This window comes from Crocuta crocuta, unplaced genomic scaffold (genome assembly GCF_008692635.1).
Source record: "Crocuta crocuta isolate KB4526 unplaced genomic scaffold, BGI_CrCroc_1.0 scaffold296, whole genome shotgun sequence".
In the NCBI taxonomy this organism is placed as follows: domain Eukaryota; kingdom Metazoa; phylum Chordata; class Mammalia; order Carnivora; family Hyaenidae; genus Crocuta; species Crocuta crocuta.
In genome coordinates this window covers 1,118,683-1,125,641 of record NW_027530504.1, presented here as the reverse complement: position 1 = coordinate 1,125,641, position 6,959 = coordinate 1,118,683, and the positions used below count along the sequence as shown (strand labels likewise).

Here is a 6,959-nt window from a genome sequence, read left to right as displayed (position 1 = left end):
TATGTCAACAGTGTCACCAAAAAAAAAAAAAAAGAAAAGGCCTCCCCTCTTCGGCTCTTTGGGCTGCTGGTCCCCTTCGCAGAGTCAGCCGCTGTTCCCAGTTCCTGTGTCATTTCAGAAAAACCCCACGTAGGGACAAGCACACCCGTGCGCGTGTAGCCCCTTCCTCTTCCTTTTCTTCACAAAACGGTAGCACCATGTACACTATTTTACTCCACACTAAGAGTTCGACCTAGTGCACACAAAGCTGCGTAATTTTTAAAGCTCATAGAAAATTCCGTTGGCCGCTAGGACCAGCGTTTTCTTAACCAACTCCTAATGATGGGCATTCACCTCGTTTCCAGTTTTTGCTAACGATGCTTCAGTGAATTTTCTAGAACAAGTCTGGTGGGGGTGCTAACATGTCTGTAGAATAGGCTCCTGGAACTGAACCCGTTTGGGGCCGAGGGCACCGTGCATTTTCAGTCACGGTGGGTACTGCCAAAATGCCCTCTGAAGATGTCCCGTTGAGTTAATTTTTAATTATACAAATAGTACGTAAATACATTCTGCTTGTGAAATAGAACATTACACATTAGGCAGAAGTTCCCCCATGCCCGTCCCATTTCTCCAGAGGAAGCCGCTATCATACCTTTGCGGATTAGTTTTCCGGACGCATGTTGCCACAGTTAAATCTGTGGACAGGGCTTTAAAACATGTTCTGTTTTTAAGAGGAAAATGAAGAAATCATATAAGCACATGGTACAAAAGTCACGTCTCTTCTTCACTGCTGACCCAGGTACTTGGTCATCTTCCCTGTTTTCCATTGCCTTCGGTTTCCTTCCAATGATATGATATTCTCTACACCTACAGGCACATGCGGAAATCTACATCTTCCTAGATGGTTTCATGGGCTTGGTGACAGATGGCCTCGCTGGTCATTGGGCACGTGGGGTCCCAGCTGCGCTGCCGTGTGTTAAGTACTTTCCTGTTTGTTACCCCCCCCTCCCCCTTCCATGCTGTAGGCAGTCGGAGGTCATTTCTCCATTTTACAGTAGAGGAAACGAAGGCTCAAGGAGAAGGGACCGGCCCAAGGTCACACTGCCTAAAGTCTTCTATTCATGTCTCCGTCATCAGATTGATATTAAGGGGCATGTGATCCTCTCTGCCCTTTTCTCCTCCCCTCTCCTTATAACTGAATTCTGTTTGGTCAGTCACATCCAAGTCCATTTTTGGACACGTACTCTGAGCCAGTCTAGGTTGGAGATGGAAGAGACAGGTTAAAATAAAACAAGAAAGCACTTTTTTTTTTTTTTTAGTAAATAGTGTAGGTGAATAGCAAAGGACATACTTTCGGAGTCAGAACCGGGCTTGAGGCCTGACTTTCTCCTTTACTGTGTGACCATTGAGCCTAATTTTGGAACTTCTACACGCTGGCACTTAGCAACCGTGCAGTTCTTTATTTTGGCTTTGCTTTTGTCGCACGTTTGCCACTTTCCCAGACAAACCCCGCAAGGAGCGTGGTGGTTTCCATGTAACAGCTGAAGAAATCGGGACCGCAGGGAGGCTGCCGGTAAATAGCACAGCTCAGGTCCTCCTGATCCCGAAGCTGGAGCTCTTTCACATGCTTCCCCAGGTCACTGTAGACCAGGCCTGGCCCCTCCTGACGCATGCATTTAGAAAGAGCCTCTTTGTAGGATGTGTTTCATGCACCCGCCTTTTCCCCCATCATCAAATGACAAGGCCCCCAAGGATTTGGCGGGTCCTTAGTTTGGCCTGTAAAACCGTAGAAGGAAAGAAGAGGGATATTTTTTTTCCTCTTCTTGTACAGGCATCGTGGCTCTTCTTACTTCCTGAGTGAGGAGACTTTCCTTATCTTCCTAGAGGTGTTAAACTGTGACCCGAACACAGTGCAATGGGGAGACCAAGGCTGCCCCTGTCCTTCCTCCGGGAGAGCAGATTCACACCCTTTGTGGAGAAATGAGGAAGAGCGAGGGGAAGGGCATGTGCATTCGAGCACCCGCGCCGGCCCACGCCTGGGGCTAAGAACCTGCACGTATGCCACAACCCCAAGGGAGGGGGGTGGTAGCCCTGTTTTTCAGATAAAGAAAGTAAAGCGCCCTGGGCTGGTGTCTGCCTAACTCTGCTGTCCCTAACCTGGACCTGGTTACTACCGTGTTACCGTCATGACTCAGAGTCACAGCCATCTTTGCCTTCGAGCCATGGCCCCTGCTTCTGACAGCTGCACCCCTGCAGTTCTGGCCCTTGCTCTTCTCACCTGGCCCCTTGTCCCCCTCTCCCTGCCCCTCCATTCCCACACAGCTGGCGGCGAACTCCTTCTACAGAGGCCCATCGGATCGTGTCTACCCTCGGCTTCAGCACTTCCCAGTGGCTTCTCTTTGTGCTTAGAGTAAAAAACCCAGCCTCTTTCTGGGCTGCAGGACCCGCGGTCTGGCCTCTGTCTTCCTCTGAGCCTCACCCCTTGCTCCTGACCCGCAGTCTCATCGGCCTCGTTTCTGCTTATCGAATGGGCCAGGCTTTGTGCCTGCCGTTCCCTCTGTTCCATACATCTGGCTTCTCATTTGGATCTCAGCTTGAGTGTCACGTCAGAGAGGGCTCCTCCGACCTGCCTAGCTAAAGTGTCCTCACCTCTCCCCCCGCCCCCGTGGACTTTCTCATGTCCCTGTTCTATTTTCTTACAGCCTTTGTACTGTCGGATACTCTGTATGTGTTTACTTGTCCATGGTCTCCATCCTCCACGAGAATAGAGTAGGAATCCAGTCTGTCTGCTTCACCAGCCTGCTCTTAGCGTTTGGGCCCGAGCCTCGTGTGCGCTAGGCATTCGGTAAGTTCCTGGGCTGGATGGTGATAGCGAGCAAAGAACTCTCTCCACGGGTTAGCGGACGGAAGGCAGTCAGCATGGGGCCTGGCCCCTGGTAGGTACACTGCGCATGTGGGCTCGCAGCGGAGCTGGGGAGGGGGCACTGTCCAGTGTGCAGTGACCTCGCAGAGCGCTTTGCACGCAGGCCAAAGGCACTGTGCTGGGGGTGGCGTGTAGGAGATGGTGGGGAACGAAGAGCTTTCCTGGTGGAGGAAACCCTGGGCAAGGATCTGTGGCTTAAACCCGCCTTTTTGTCTGTTGGAGTCAGAGATAACTGCTGCCGTTCGTTGCGTCTGGAATCCAGCCTGGCACTTGGGGAGGCGGCGAAGAAGAAGGTAGCAGGGTTGGGGGCCGGGTCCTGTAAGGCGGTAAGTGTTGGGCTTAGATTAGGCCCTTAGTGTGGATTTCTCCTCGGGCTCTTGGAAGGCTTTTAAAGCAGGATTGCGACAGGATCAGGCCCGCGGTTTAGAACTTTGCAAGATTGCGGGGCGGCCTCCTGCTGGCAGCCGGCGACGCGCCTGCACCTGGGCTCGCTGGAAGACGGGGCTCTCGTTAGAGTTCCCGGCTTGCTGTGAATGATCTAGACTCTTCGCTGAATACATTATCCCCGGTTGGAGGAAATTAGAATGATTGTCTGAGGTCCATGATGGTATCTCTGAAGTTTAATATATCTTATATTAAAGCCCGTTCTCTTTAATTTCATTGCTCCCCCCACCAAAGTACTTTCACTACCCAAAAGAATTCTTTCTTAACTCAGAGAAAATTGGGCTTTATCTCCCTGATCCATGTGGCCGTAGATAAAACTCCTGTGGTACCAGAGAGGTTAGTAGTGACAGTAATGCTTCGCATTTATTTAGTGCTGCCCTTATGGTATGTTTTTTTAATTTATTTTTATTTTTACTTTTATTTTTTATTTTTTTTTTACTTTTAATGCTCCAAGAAGTCTTGTGAGGTGAGAGGCGATGTTCCCATTTTACAGATGGAAAATCCAGCTCCGAGAAGTCAGGAAGAATAGCTCCTAAGGGTCGGGGCTGGGCTTCACCCCGTGCTGATCTGACCACATTCTCAACGGGAATGAAAAAGTGTATCCGTCCCCTGCAGCCCCCAGAGTAGTGTTTCAGGGCAGTGTTTTTCTCGAATCCATTTTAGGGCATAAATCTTTCAGGGTTAGAACTTCAAAAAGATTCAGTAATGTATGTTTTTAAGACTTGGGTGGGGGTGAGGGACTTGGACCCATCTTCAATCTAACTCTGGCAGCGGAGAGGAGGGCTGAAAAATGCCGCTATCTTGGCTTGGCAATTTATAGTCCTTGGGTGGCTGCGAGGATTAACAGCGTATTGTCTCCTGGTCTTTTGTTCTGGTTGTTAATGAACAGCAGCTCTTCTGCCACGACTTGTCACCCCGAACCCTCGCCGCCTCTGCCCACCGTGTGAGCGGTGCTTCCTGCATGGCTTGGACCCTGTCTGGGCCCTGCCCGGCCGGAGCCGATGGGCTGCCAGAGCCTTGCACGTCTGACTTGGTTACTCTCTCTGGAGGGGGCGCAGTCAGCAGCCCGGGGCTCCGGGCCTCGCGGCCTGGGAGGTAGCAGTCCTTGTAAAACTTAGGCTACTTGGCCTTCTCTGTTTTTCCAACTCTCTGCCCTCCTGGTGCCGCGGTGGAGAGAGGGCTTGTCCCCCTGGCTTGTTTCATCAGGAGTGTGTCCTGCAGTCTGTCTGAGATGCTCTCTTTGGATGCGTGAACCAAGGTGCGTGGACACGAAGGTGTGTTTTCAACCAGGTTTTTTAAACCTCACCGTTTGGGCCCAGAAAGCAGCGTGCTGGCCGTATAAGCACAGACCCCAAAGGGGCCCGGCTGTGCCAGAAGTCCGGGCATTCTTCTCACCTGAAACCAGCCTGCCAAACCAAGAACCCAGTTTGGGTTTTCCCTGCCTCTCGTCTTTTCATGATTCGGTGTAGAAATACGTTACGTTACAGTATCCGTCTGTGCGTCCTAAAATGTTGAGACCTAGAGGTGCTGGGGTGGCTCAGTCGGTTAAGGATCCGACTTCGGCTCAGGTCATGATCTTACTATATAGTTCGTGGGTTCGAGCCCCGCATCGGGCTCTGTGCTGACAGCTCAGAGCCTGGAGCTGCTTCGGTTTCTGTGTCTCCCTCTCTCTCTGCCCCTGCCCCACTCGCTCTTTTATCTGTCTCTCAGAAATGACTAAATGTTTAAAAAAAAATGTTGAGACCTATTTGAAGGAGTCGATATAAATGGAAATGCTTCTTCCATCCTAACTCCTTTCGCTCCTAGACTCTGCCAGTCCTTAGCTCACTGTGCCTTCGTGCCCAGTCAGGGCCGGCTGTCTGCATCTTCTCTTCGTCGTTAAGACGTGCTCACCCTAAGTAAGAGTCTCCCCTCTGGTGTCCGGTGTGCTTTCGGGGTGCCGTCTACCACGAAGGGAAGCTGAGGCCAGTCCTGGTACCTCTTGTGTTCATGCGCCTAAAGCCTCTTTATGCCCAGCAGGAAGCGGGCTGCCCTCGGTGCCAAGTGCGCCTGTATTCACATAGCAGTTTCTCTGTTTTGCCTGCTCCCTTATCACTGTCTGACCCCCCCCCCGCCCCATCTCCTCCCGAGCTGGAGTGCCTTTAGCTGTCTCTAGGAGACTCTCAAGTTGAGCTCTGTTTGCAGCGCTTTGTCCTAGTGCTGGACAGCGGGTGACTTTGCTTCGGTTTGGGTGACAGTGTGGGAGTAGCACAGTATCAGAGACACAGCCTTGGGTTTAAATTAATGCGGAATATTTGAGCAGGAACCAACAGGAAAGAGAAATGGACGCAGGTAGTCATATTTCATTCTGTTGGGGTACATTTTTCTTCTCATGGGGCTTGCCCTTGAGAACAACACATATCAAATGTTAAATCAAAGAATATTTTTGTAGTCATGCTAGGAATAGAAAATAATGCAAAGACTTTGCCTTTCTGGAGGCAAATATTTCGCTGGAAGGTTATAATCAAAGTCAGAAGGAAATCATAGCCACAGCTTTTGGTAAAGCTGTAATCATTTAAAATTAATTGCTTTTAAACTTTTTACTTAGCATCTCCTTTGTTTTCGATCTTCTTTGTCTCCTGGGTTTTTCTTCAAAATCACTTCATCGAGGTTGGAATAAGATTTGGGCAGGCGTCCTGGGAAACAGCCCGCAAATTAAGCCCCGAGACACGGTCCCCGCTCCGTCCTTCTTTTGTTGGCTGGAGCCTCGAACAGGCTGGAGAGGAGGCACCTTGTGTTGGGGCCCGAGGCTGTTCCCTTTGACCACTGGCTTCGGAGACTGTGCCCGGCGGGGGCTGGAGCCCCGGGGCTCTGGGTAACCCGCAGGCCTGTGTCCTGGTGAGGTGGGGCCTGGCATTTCGGAGATGGCCTCGGGTGGCGCAGGGGACCCGACTGCGCCCTTCTGGGGTCTGGCCCGGACCCGGCACCTCGGGTCTGTCCTGCTCTGCTGTGACGGCCGGCTTCCCCCCGTCATTCCCGTGGGTCTGAAGGTATCGCAGGGGCAGAGACAGCCCCCGAGTTGTCCCTGTAGCTCCGGAGCCGGCTCGGGGCCCAGCACGTTGTGGACATCCGTCATGTTTGTAAGCGTTTTCATCGAGACCTGAAGTCCACGTACGGTGACCTGCGCCCATTCCAAGCGTTTGCTCGCTCGTCTTCAGTGCGGTCACACAGAGTTGTGAACAGCCGTCAGCACAGTGTAGGTCGAGAGTGTTTTCACCACCGCAGAAGGAAGCCCCAGGCTCATTCGCAGCCACTCTCCGCTCCCCTCCCCTAGGCCGAGGCAGCCGTTGATCTATCTGCTCAATGTCCACAGGTTTACCTTTTCTGGACTTCTCATAAAAGTGGAATCGTCCAGTATGCGGCCTTTGGTATCTGGTTTCTTTCACTCAGTGTGGTGCTTTCAAGGCCCATCCGTGTTGTAGCATGAAGTATATATACTTTCTTCCTCTTTTAAAGAATATTTTTTAAAATTATTTTTAATTGTAGCGAAGTCAGTATTACATGATATTTACCATCTACCCATTTTTAAGTTTATAGTTCAATGGCATCCATCTCTAGAACTCGCCATCTTAAA

At 51.2% G+C, this 6,959-nt stretch overlaps 1 protein-coding gene across 1 annotated transcript in view; it reads left to right on the top strand.

The window, feature by feature from the left end:
* Positions 1–6,959, top strand: part of EEFSEC (eukaryotic elongation factor, selenocysteine-tRNA specific) — a 179,757-nt gene that overhangs the window by 1,024 nt on the left and 171,774 nt on the right. The window lies entirely within an intron of this gene.